The following is a 12,761-nucleotide window of genomic DNA, read 5'->3' on the forward strand; positions in this document are numbered from 1 at the left end:
ACACACACATACAACCTGTAGGACAACTAGTGTGTGTTACTATAGAGTAGTTCTTTCATTAGTTCAGTGAACAGCAAACATCCATTGTTAAAAATGATGCAGTCCGTGCCAAAGATAGCTGAAGTCCTTTATGCTATACATTCTAAAGCTTGTATTAGATTACAGTTAATCCCTCATTTACAGAGCATTGTTGTAACATTATATATATATATATATACATATAATGTATTAACAATTTATGTTTGGTGAGTTTTTGACAAAATTCTGCTGGTTTTCATCTTTTAAAAAACTCATATAACACGTATATGAATATAGAACACATATAAAAGACACCTTTGAAACATGCAAATCTCTCTGTCAAACACACACACACACACACACACACACACACACACACACACACACACACACACAAAGAATTCATTGTATTTGGTTATCCGTATCGGAAATTGCAAACAAGGTAGAAACTATATCTATAGTATGTATATCTAAACAAATCTGTAGATGTACCTATATATATATATATATATATATATATATATATACATAAATATATATATATATATATATATATATATATATGTTTGTTGGTTGGGAAAACCTCTTATTGCACAGATGTCTTAAGTTCTGGTGTCTTTTGAAGATGAAGATGAAGAATGAAAATTTCCAGCTCATTAGCTGGAAAACACAATGAAACAGACTGACAATACTGTGGTGTGTCCTTTCAAAACCATAAACTTTGACATCCATGTATCAAAGGTGTCTTTTATATGTTTTCTATATTCATATACGTGTTATATGGCTTTTTTAAAAGATGAAAACCAGCAGAATTTTGTCAATAACTCACCAAACATCAATTGTTAATACATAATTTTTCATATATATATATATATATAATGTTACAACAATGCTCTGTAAATGAGGGATTAACTGTAATCTAATACAGGCTTTAGAATGTATAGCATAAAGGACTTCAGCTGTCTTTGGCACGGACTGCGTCATTTATAACAATGGATGTTTGCTGTTCACTGAACTAATGAAAGAACTACTCTATAGTAACACACACTAGTTGTCCTACAGGTTGTATGTGTGTGTCTGTAACTTTAGTGATGAACAGAAGATCATCAGTGTGGAAAGAGAAACTGATGCAGGAACACACTAGAGCAAGTGGGACGGATCATGAGGGGATTTACATTAAAGGGTTAGTTCACCCAAAAATGAAAATTATGTCATCATTTACTCACCCTCATGTCGTTCCAAACCCATAAGCCTTTCGTTCATCTTCAGAACACAAATGAAGATCTTTTTAATAAAATCTGAGAGATTTCTGTCCCTCCATTAACAGCTATGCAACTACCACTTTGACGCTTCAAAAAGTTCATAAAGCGATCATAAAACTAATCCAAATGAACTGAGCGGTTTAGTCCAAATTTTCTGAAGAGACTAGATCGCTTTATATGATGAACAAATTAAATTACAATGAGGTTCATTCTTGTGTGTTACGCAGCACGTTTGAGTTACAGCAAGAACCAATGAGGTTTGTTCTTGCGCGTCAAGCAGGTTCGGTTGAGCGTCTGTTTATTTTCGCTGCTCAATGTTTATAAGTGAATAAAAGCCTAAATTAAATCTGTTTATTATATAAAGTAATCAAGTCTCTTCAGAAAATTTACACTAAACCTCTCAATTCATATGGATTACTTTTACGATCTCTTTATGAACTTTTTGAAGCGTAGATGTCAATGGAGGGACAGAAATCGCACAAACTTTATTAAAAATTATGGAGCCCCGGACATAGGGTTGGGTATCAAGAACTGGTTCCATTTTAGAACCGGTTCCAAATTTCAAAGAACCGGGGATTCGATATGATGATGCGCATTTCGATTCTGTTTATCGATTCCTGTCATTCACACACGGCGAACGGCAGTGAGCATTTTACAGTTGTATCTGCCAGGACCTGTGACAAGGACCTTATCTCATTACGCACATGCGCAGTTCATTACAATCGGCACTGACTGACCGCAGGAAACGTTCGAAAGTTTGGTTAAACTTTGTGAAAAAGGATGATTGCATTGCCAAATGCAATACATGTAGTAAAGACATTTCGTGTAAGGGAGGAAGTACGTCTAATATGATGGAACATTTGCTTCAACATGGTATCAATCTGAGGGAATGCACCGTGTTTAATTCTCCCAGCCGCGAGTCCTGTTACAACTCACCAGACACAGCTAATAGCAATAGCAGCGTCTCACACTCAGGTACAAAACACAGAAGCAAAGACATTCACCTTCAAATTAGAGCCACATAATTCAGTTTTGTTTAATTTTTTTTTTTTTTTTTTAAATAGTGATCACAATTAAATACATTCAGGCAGCTACAGGACAACATGTTGTAGTTTATTTAAAATTATATTAATTTGAATCATTCATTCAATCACTTTTTTAAAAGTTAATTAATTCAGGGTTTTATTCATAAATACTTATTTAGTTAATGGACGATCCACCGTTTTGAACGACTCTTGAATTAATGATTCAATGAAAAAATCATTTTTAAACAGTCACTTGTTGCCACCTAGTGGAGTACTAATGTATTCAATATTTTTATTTGAAGAGACTCCTTTCACTGTAGCCATGAAGGGCAAGATGAGCAAGGAGAAAGTGGATGAATGTCACAGGGTGCCAGGCTTCGTCCTAGACCTTCCATTCACCAAAGATCCTCTGAATCCAACTGGTTCTCTTTCATCAAGACAATATCAGCAAAGATTTCATCAGGACAGTTTTAATTCAAATGAGCGAGACATGCAAGTATCAAACTTAGTCTCATTATTTGATACATTAAGTATCCTTACCTCTTTTAAAGAAGGGCCTGTTAAAACTAAACTGATAGTTTGCTCAAGGCTGTTGATCTGCTGAATTTCAAACAATGCTGTAACTTCTTGCTTTCCTGTACTCTGCTTCAGCTCTCTCTTTCTTTTGGTAAACTATGCATGTATGTGTGTGAATGTTAGAGTAGTTAAGTGTTTAGTCCAGTTAATAAAGTCTTGTTCATGTCACACGTAAAGTTGTCCGTGTTTCATGCTCATACTGGAGTCCCTATTCATGCAGATCTTGACTACATGCTCTGAGCAGTACTGTACATAAGATTGTTATTTCTCATAACCTGGAAATGAACATTTCTTAGAATTAATAAACAATTAACACTGAGTGTTCATTGGCCAAACAGGTTAATTGATTGTAATATTAATTTTATTACATTAAGTTAATTTTATTAACTGATCCAAATATTTATAATTAATTATGATACTAAAAAAAAGAGCTTTTTGGCAGCAAACCCACCAGATGGGTTTGGTGCACACATGGATAAAAAGTACCCCATGCCCACGGTTAAATATACTGCTGGATCTTTAAAGCTGTGGGCCTATTTTTCTGCTGGAGGTCCTGGACATCTTGTTCAGATACATGGTATCATGGATTCTATCAAATACCAACAGATAAAACATAAAAACCTGACGGCTAGAAATCCAGTTGGATCTTCCATCAGGACAATGATCCAAAACAAACAACAAATCCAACACAAAAATGTGTCACTGAGCACAAAATGAAGCTTCTGCCATGGCCATCCCAGTCCCCTGACCTGAACCCTATAGAAAATGAGTGAACTGAAGAGAAGAAGCACCAACATGGAGCTGGGAATCTGAAGGATCTGGAGAGATTCTGCATGAAGGAATGATCTCTAATCTATTGTCAGGTGTTCTCCAAATTCATCAGGCATTATAGGTGAAGACTCAGAGCTGTTATCTTGGCAAAAGGAGGTTGCAAAAAGTATTGAATAAAAGGGTGCCAATAATTGTGGCCAACGTGTTTTGGAGAAAAACATTTATTTCATAATGTGATTTCCCTCCCCACTTTCAATTCTTTTCCTTCAATGAAAGGTTAGAATTTTGCTAATTTTATGAATTTAAGATCAAAAGGATAAACAATGCAGATTTATTTTTATAGTCATCTTTGATCATATTTACCAAGGATGCCAATAATTCTGACCACGGTCGAATGACTTAGACCATCATTAAGCTTCTGACAGCTCTTTCAGTATTTATTTAAAAATATTTTCCCTCAAAGTTTGAGTTAGAAAAGTTTGCTTGAGTGCAATTATAAACACAATGAGGCTGTGAAAGCGGGATAGTGAGTCGATGAGTTTACCTGTTCAGTGTGATAATGTTTAATGTCCCTACAACTTCTGTAGTCCCATTTAGACACTTGTTATTAACCACCTTTATCAAGACAAGTAAAAGCTTTAACAAAATCACAAGAGGGTATTATGTTGTAGGATTAAACGTGAAAATATCTTAAGCTTGTTTTCACCACAAACCTTATTTCAGGCATTTAACTAAAAACCCATTGACTTCAGGACGAAGGTCCTTCATGGAACCGGAGGTGCTATAATGCTAACTCATTTCTGGGTTTGGGCCTACAAACATACATGATTCCTGCAGCACTCTATGAGCATGAGATGATAGACATGAACATGTGACCTAGCTGATATAAACCCACAAGCCACAGTGTCATACAATTTAACCTTATTATGTATTAATATTAAATGTTATGTTAAATGTCACTCTTTTTACTGCAGTGAATATTTTCTGGGTTGGCTTGTTTTTGAAAGTCAGTAAATTATGACAGATTTTTCATTTTTGAGTGAACAATTTCTTTTAATGCAAATTAGACACAATTAATTAAACAATAAACATGTAAGTAAACAGACAGAACACAATGCAACTTATTAATTAGAGCTACATGAAGAATCATAAAGCTTCTCATCCGGCACAAAGTGATGGCACAAATGAACCATTTATATGACCCAAATCAATATACTCAATTCAAATTAATGAATTTGTTATTGGTTGTGAAAATTCCAGGAAGACGCTTGCTGTAAAAGGCATTTATTTAGGATGAACAGGAATGTTTGATTTCAGTTATGAGTGTCTGTAGGATCCAGACTGCATAGATAATCATACACACATAACACAAGGTCAACGACGACCACGCCGATTACGGCGCTGCCTGACCTTAACTTCCCCAATGAAATCTGACCATTCCATGCCTTGAATGATCTCAATGAGGCCTTGGCTGATGCGGAAGGTGCAGTTCTCATCGAAGCGCCCCTGCCCTAAGTGATGTGTCACGTAAATCCTGTCAAACCATTTGTCATTACAGTCTGAATTGACTGAAACAACAATACGATCTGCGTTGCTCGCAGGCACATCATGCTCGTAATTCTTTGTAACATAATGAGGCATTGCGCCTGGATGTCTCAGGTTGCCCAATTCATAGTAAGGTAGGCCAGAATCAGGAAGAAGTTCTTCTGAATTATGGAACGGATGGAAACCAAAATCTCTATCTTCGGGGTCGCATCGTGCAATCATATTACCGTCTTCATCAATTTCAACACATTCATCAGCAAACCACCACAGCAGAATGAGACCATGTCTGGGATACGGCTGACCAAACTCAGTGTCTCTCAGATGGGCCAGTTCATTCAGTGTTCTCAGTCGAACCATTCTGTGTCTAGAAAACAGTGACAGAAAAAAAGTAGTAAATAGGACTGTACTACAGTGTAAAAATAATATTTACCTGGACTTTATCTAGAATATATACTACTATCTATAGCCTATTTATTACAAGTATGGTGGTGTAATATGTACTATAAATAATTAAATTAAGATGTATTCATGAAAATATTTTTATAGATGTTTATATTATTTATATATTAAACATGTATATTATAATATAATATAATATAATATAATATAATATAATATAATATAATATAATATAATATAATTCAGAGGGACCATAATAGAGCACTAAAATAAATCAGTTAACAATTATTGTGCATATTGACCACACTGTAAACCCTAACGCTCAAAATACTTAATTCGTTTGAGTAGGACAAACTTAAATTAAACAAATTAATTCAGTTAAATTAACTGTTATGAGTATTTAAAACTTTCTTTTACTTTTGAGTTCACAGCACTGACATATTTCAAGTAAACTAAATTGTTTTGCCCATGCTTTGCCCATGGCACTATGGCACTAACTTAATATGATTGAGTTGAGTTGCAGCAGATTTCTAATTCCCAGCATGCTTTGCATCAGACTGTATAAATGTTGAAATTAAGTGTTATTTTGTGTGTTTTTGCATAAGATTAACATAAGGAGACATAAGTTAGTGTTTAATGTTGTGTTATGTTGGGATTGACAGTGGATTCTGTTATGTTAGTTTTGTAGGGTTACCATTCTGGTGAAGAGTAGACCGTGTGGTTAGGTTGAGGATGGGCTGCAAAACTTTTAAGACCACATATACTGTATGTTGTTTGATTACATACATACAAGTATATATTGACAGTCTCTTTGATAGTTATAATAGCATGTGTTTTTTGCTAACTAACATTTAACCAAGATCTGAATGTGATGTTTATGTAAATTAGCTATATGTACTTGAGCGGGGCGAGGCTGAGAACTGTGGGAGCGAAGGAATGCCAGTGATGTGTTTGTTAACGAGAGATGCCTGTGCACCACACCGGCCTTGCTCCACCTCCACGGCTCTCAGCCCCGCCCCACTTGTCACAAAAAAATTAAGTTAGTTAACTTAAATGTTTTGAGGTAATAAGTTTCCTCAAATGTTTTGAGTATTCTGAACTTATTGAGTTTTACAGTGCACAAATTCCTTGAAGAAGACTGAAATTGCAATATTTCTTTCATTTGCTTTTAACTTGGCACATATTTAAAAAGTGTTCTGTGAGTATCTATCTATCTATCTATCTATCTTCAGATATTGATCACTTAAACAAGTGTGCAGGTAGATGAAAATGTAAAACAAATTTAAACTGCACCAAACACAGATCCTCCAAAAGTCTGATCTTGAGCTCAACTGTGAATCGTTCTGTATACTATATTCTGTATATTATGAATAAACAAGTAAACAAAATAAAATGAGTCAAAAAGGAGAACCAGTAAGACCAAATTTAATTATATTATTATTTTATTTAACAGCCAGTTTCAATCTAGTCTGTTTTACTGGACCAACGAGTGGACACAGTAGGTTTCATTTCTCTTTAAACACACACCCACAGTAGCTACAGCCCATCTGCGATAGGCTACAGACTGCAAGTCGGAGAGGATTTCGGCGCAAAAGTTTTCGACGGCACAGCTGTTTGGCGTTGTTTAATAACGGCAACATCCGTTGTGTAAAATGATCCTATGATGTAATTAAAGTTGGTCTCAGTAACAAAAAGCAATACAAATCAGACAAACAGAACACAGCATACTGTACCTTGTTCACGCGCTGTGAGGAGATCTGCGTCTGTGCAGCTCACGCGCTCACTTTTTTCTTCATGTGTCTGTTAGTGGGCGGTGAAAAACACAAACTTGGACGATTAGAGAAACATTTCTGTGAAACTCAACTTGAGACTCGTGAATTTCAACCTAAAGTTGAAAAAGAAATAATTGGCCAGTCTTTTAAATTACTAAATAAACAGAATGAAAAAATAGGTAATTGTTAAAGACTGCAGAAATGAAAAAAGTTCCAGTTGTTTTTTATTCAGCTTTTTTTCTCTCTCTCTCTCTGTTTTCCCAGTGTTAAAAGTAAAAGTTTAAGTTATGACTGTAATTATTGAACAGGTTATTGTCCAGGAAGAAAGTGAAACTAATTTAATATGGTCCTTTTGGGACAACAAAAAAGTTAAATTCATTTAAAACATATTGGTCTTTTGTGACAACAAGCCCCAAGAGGAGGTTTTGTGTACCAATTCACAGTGAGCAGAGGTTAAATAGTAAATGCAAATGTGAGTCAGAAGCATAGAAATGAATAAATAATAAGCACCTCAGTTCTTCCGTAGTTCAATGGGGAGGGAGGGAGAGAGAGGTCAGCTGACTATCTAGGAAACAGAAACTGAAGCAGACAGACAGCAGTGTGAGTGTGTTCAAGGGAGGAAACACACTCTGCATACACACACACACACACACACACACACACACACACACTGGACATAGTTTGAATCATATTTGATTTCATTACTCTTTACTTTGCCGTTGCAGTAATCTTTTTATTTCCAGACTTTTTGCTCATTCACTGTAAAAAAATAAATAAATAAAAAAAATATATATATATATTGCAATGGTAATTTTTGCTCAATATCAGAGGTCTTGATCTTGACAAACAGTTATAGGCACGATTTCACAGACAGAGCTTAGACTAAGCCAGGATTAGGCCTTTAAGTAGCTTTTATATACATGCTAAAAAAAAAGCATTACTGGTGTGCATCTTGAGACAAATCAATGACACTGACATATTTTAAGATATGTCAGTGCAGTTAAAACAGCTCAAACATGCATTTCAGTCTGAGACTATAACTTAAGTCTTGTCTTATTATTCATATTAAAATGAGTTAAGATTTATATTTCATCACACAAACACATACAATCAATTAGTTTTTGGAGATTTGATACTACACAGGATATATGAAATAAGTCACACAACAAATTTAAACACAGATCTAGAGAAGCTTAATTACAATAAACCATGTCTGTATAACTATTGAGAGGATGCATAGTTATAGTGAATATTCAGATTGATATTAATATCAAACCTTAAAGTTTTACATTTTGTCCTTCCCTATACATTTTAATTATTTGTTTTCATCATTGCAAGGATCATTCAAAAGAAACATGGAATGCTCAACATCATATTGTAAATCTATGTAAAGACAAGCATTTATGTGCATTTTAATGATTGCTTTCAAAATTTGCTGGACAAACAGTTGTAAATCAAACTATTTTTTCATGAAAAATACAAATGAAAAGGCAAAAATGACCAGCACAAGAAGCAAAAAAGCACAAAGAGTGCAGTCATTCCAGGAAGAGTCTGGTGACCTTTGACTCTGCAGCGACTGAAGTGAAGCTGTCAACTGTGAGTGTATGTTGGAATTGTGATTGAAATATATCTGATTAGGATTTGGATCATTCATAGTTTTTCTGAGGAATTCTGCACGGTTTAACCCTTTCATTTCCTTCAGAAGATGAATGCTAATGCAGTAAGTGTGATTCTGGTCAAAGTTCACCACATCTGAGTGTCGTGTCACATAAATGCTGTCAAACCTGTTCCACCTTGAGTCAAAGGAGACAATGATGCGATCAGTGTTGCTTTCACTTAACCATCCTGTGTATTTCTCAGTGACATACCGTGGCAGTGAGCTAGTGGTGCTCAGGTTGCCCACCTCATAGTACGGGAGATTAGAGTAAGGAAGAAGTTTGTCCCAATTATAGAATCGGTGGAAACCAAAAGCTCCATTTTCAGGGTTGCACAGAGCAATCATACGACCATTGGAGTCGATCTGAACACAATCATGAGCAAACCACCACAGCAACTTCAGACCGTGTCTGGGATGCGGCTGACCAAACCTGGACTCTCTCAGGTTGGACAAATTATACAGGGTTCTCATAATGATCCTGATGGGAAAAAAAAAAGAAAAAGTTCACTCTCAGAAAAAAGGTACAAAAGCTATCACTGGGCAAGTGACAGCCTTTGTATACCTTTTTTTCTTAGAATATAAAGAATAGAAGAGGTTTTACTCCAACAATAGTGCACTTGTAGTTTAAAGAAAGATTTGTAGTGATTTTTTTAAATGAAATACACAATTACAGAAAAGAAATGCACATGAAAAAATGTAAGAACAAGATGAACCATAAAGTTTGGGTAAAACACATCTGCTGGTCACTTACACAGAACTAAAAGTAGAAAGATCTCTGTAGCAACAGAAAGGCCTCCAAGATCCTCCAAGACACTTACAGTGAGTTGAGTGAGATCAACCACTAATCTATTCTGTAGTGACAAGATTTTGTAAAAAATAAAAACAAGCAAGACCAGATTGTCCAATTTTTTTCCATTCATATTACTTGGTAATGGATTCAAATGCATAACCTGCATTCAAAAATCAATAAAGCAAAACAATGCTTTTAGTCTAAAATACTTGTTCTTTGTTTACTTTCAAAATTGTGTAATGCAGTTCAATTATTACATAAAATAAATAAAATAAATAACTGGTGTTATGTAGGCTACTTAAACAGAAAAGTTTTTCACAATGCGGTATGCAATGCTGCTATAATGTTAATAATTGTGGTTTAATAGTAGCTATATCTGCTATTAAACACATTATAAAATTAATTCACCTCACCTTGTTGAAGTGTTCACACTCTGACACGTCTTTGTGTGGTTTATGCAAAGATCTGCAAACAAAAACTGATGTTGTTCCTTGTCAGTGTCGGGGGCGGAGAGACTCCATGGGGAGTTCACATTTCACATTTAACACCAGACTAACATTTTTTCACAAATTTCGCAATGCAACAAAACTGAACGTCTTTGAAATCTCATAACAAAACAATACTGACTGTTACTGAAATCTCATAAAGGAATAAAACAATGAAATCTCGCCATTGAAATCTTGTAACTGACACTGAAAACCAACCGTCATTAAAATGGTCACAAAACAAAACCAATAATAATACTTCAGGTCGTTCTTACAACTTACTTGGAAGCACTCTAAATACATTAAAAAATACAGAAAAACATTAATATTGTGAAATATTTTCATTGTCATTGAAATCTCATAACGGAACAAAATTGACTGTCATTGAGATCTAAAGAAACAAAACCAAGCAGCATTGAAATTTTGGAATGAAACAAAACCAATCGTCTTTGAAATCTCGAAACGAAAACAAAACCGACTGTCATCGAAATCTCATAATGGAACAAAACCGACCGTTACTGAAATCTTGCAAAGAAACAAAACCGACCATCCTTAATCTCATAATGGAGCAAAGCTGATCGTCATTGAAATCTCATAATGGAAAAAAATAACTTTCATTGAAATCTTGTAACCAAATAAAACCGACACTGAAAACCAATCGTCATTGAAATCTTGTAACCAAATAAAACTGACACTGAAAACCGACCATCTTTGAAATCTCGTAACTGATACTGAAAACCAATCGTCATTGAAATCTCGTCACAAAACAAAACCAACAGCTTGAATCATTTCAGACTTGACTGTCATTGAAATCTCACAATTGAACAAAACTGACCATCATTGAGATCTCGTAACTGAACAAAACTGACCATCATAGAAATCTCGTAACAGAACAAAACCAACAATCATTCAAATCTTGTTAAGAAACAAAGCCGACCGTCATTAAAATCTCATTAGGGAACAAAAAAGAGTGGTACTGAAATCTTATAAAGGAGCAAAATTGACTGTCATTGAAAACTCATAACCCAGCAAAACCAATGGTCATTGCAATCTCGTAACAGTCTCATACCGTATTGAGATCTCTCTCTTAATAATAGTCTGTTATAGAATGCATTGTGGCATTAAGCATGTCACCATTGTTGAGATTTATATGTCTACGAGGGTCTATGGTTGGAAAGATGTTTGAGAAGCCCTGCAGCGGTCAACCTGAAGCTTTCACTTGCACACCCACTGAAGGTAAGCAGGGTTGAGCTCAGTCTCTATCTGGATGGGAGACCTTCTAGGAGACTGGGTAGCTACTGGAAGAGGTGTTAGAGAGGCCAATGGGTCTGATCAACCTGTGGCTTAAGTGGGTCCTAATGCCCCAGTACAGTCGCAATAAGCTGTACTGTATAAAGGGTGTAACCCTGGTGTAAAATAGTCCATACAACACATCACATACCGCCCAACGCCCCAGTACAGTCACCATAAACTGTACTGAATAAAGGGTTAAAATAAACCCCAGAAAATAAGGGGTGTAACCCTGGGGCAAAAATAATCCCTACATTACACACATACTATACAAGAAAATAGTTTCACATCACAAATGATATATTTTATGTCGTTCTTACAACTTACTTGGAAGCACTCTAAATACATCAAAAATACAGAAAAACATTAATATTGTGAAATATTATTACAATTTCATTGTCATTGAAATCTCAGAACAGAACAAAACCGACTGTCATTGAGATCTCGTAATCGAACAAAACCGAACATCAATGAAATTTCATGAAGGAACAAAACCGACCGTCATTGAAATCTAGAAGTGGAATAGAACCAATCATCATTGAAATCTCATAACAAAACAAAACCATTGAGATCTCGTAAAGGAACAAAATTGACTGTCATTGAGATCTAGTAAAGAAACAAAACCAAGCAGCATTGAAATTTTGGAATGAAACAAAAACGATTGTCTTTGAACTCTCTAAACGAAAACAAAACCGACTGTCATCGAAATCTCATAATGAAACAAAACCGACCGTTACTGAAATCTTGCAAAGAAACAAAACCGACCATCCTTAATCTCATAATGGAGCAAAGCTGATCGTCATTGAAATCTCATAATGGAAAAAAATAACTGTCATTGAAATCTTGTAACCAAATAAAACCGACACTGAAAACCGACCATCTTTGAAATCTCGTAACTGACACTGAAAACCAATCGTCACTGAAATCTCGTCACAAAACAAAACCAACAGCTTGAATTGTTTCAGACTTGACTCTCATTGAAATCTCACAATTGAACAAAACTGACTATCATTGAGATCTCGTAACTGAACAAAACTGACCATCATTAAAACAAAACCAACAATCGTTAAAATCTTGTTAAGAAACAAAGGCGACCGTCATTAAAATCTCATTAGGGAACAAAACAGAGTGGTATTGAAATCTTATAAAGGAACAAAATCGACCGTCATTG

At 35.2% G+C, this 12,761-nt stretch overlaps 2 long non-coding RNA genes across 5 annotated transcripts; one reads left to right on the plus strand and one right to left on the minus strand.

The window, feature by feature from the left end:
* The first annotated feature begins 1,391 nt into the window (after positions 1-1,391).
* Positions 1,392-3,051, plus strand: LOC127518486 (uncharacterized). Its single transcript, XR_007931578.1, has 2 exons — positions 1,392-2,255; positions 2,608-3,051. It is a non-coding gene; the product is annotated as an uncharacterized LOC127518486 (long non-coding RNA).
* Positions 3,052-4,677: 1,626 nt separating this feature from the next.
* LOC127518475 (uncharacterized) lies at positions 4,678-10,297 on the minus strand. Of its 4 annotated transcripts, XR_007931577.1 has the most exons (5): positions 10,229-10,297; positions 9,777-9,876; positions 9,237-9,503; positions 7,330-7,396; positions 4,678-5,561 (listed from the first exon to the last, which is right to left on the minus strand). It is a non-coding gene; the product is annotated as an uncharacterized LOC127518475 (long non-coding RNA). The 4 variants fall into 4 exon arrangements; XR_007931571.1 differs by lacking the exons at positions 9,237-9,503; positions 9,777-9,876; positions 10,229-10,297 and adding an exon at positions 7,879-7,968; XR_007931576.1 differs by lacking the exons at positions 9,237-9,503; positions 9,777-9,876; positions 10,229-10,297 and adding an exon at positions 7,879-7,895 and having other exon boundaries at positions 7,330-7,481.
* Between the last annotated feature and the right edge of the window lie 2,464 nt (positions 10,298-12,761).

The sequence above is a fragment of the Ctenopharyngodon idella genome, chromosome 1 (assembly GCF_019924925.1).
Source record: "Ctenopharyngodon idella isolate HZGC_01 chromosome 1, HZGC01, whole genome shotgun sequence".
NCBI classification, from domain to species: Eukaryota; Metazoa; Chordata; class Actinopteri; order Cypriniformes; family Xenocyprididae; genus Ctenopharyngodon; species Ctenopharyngodon idella.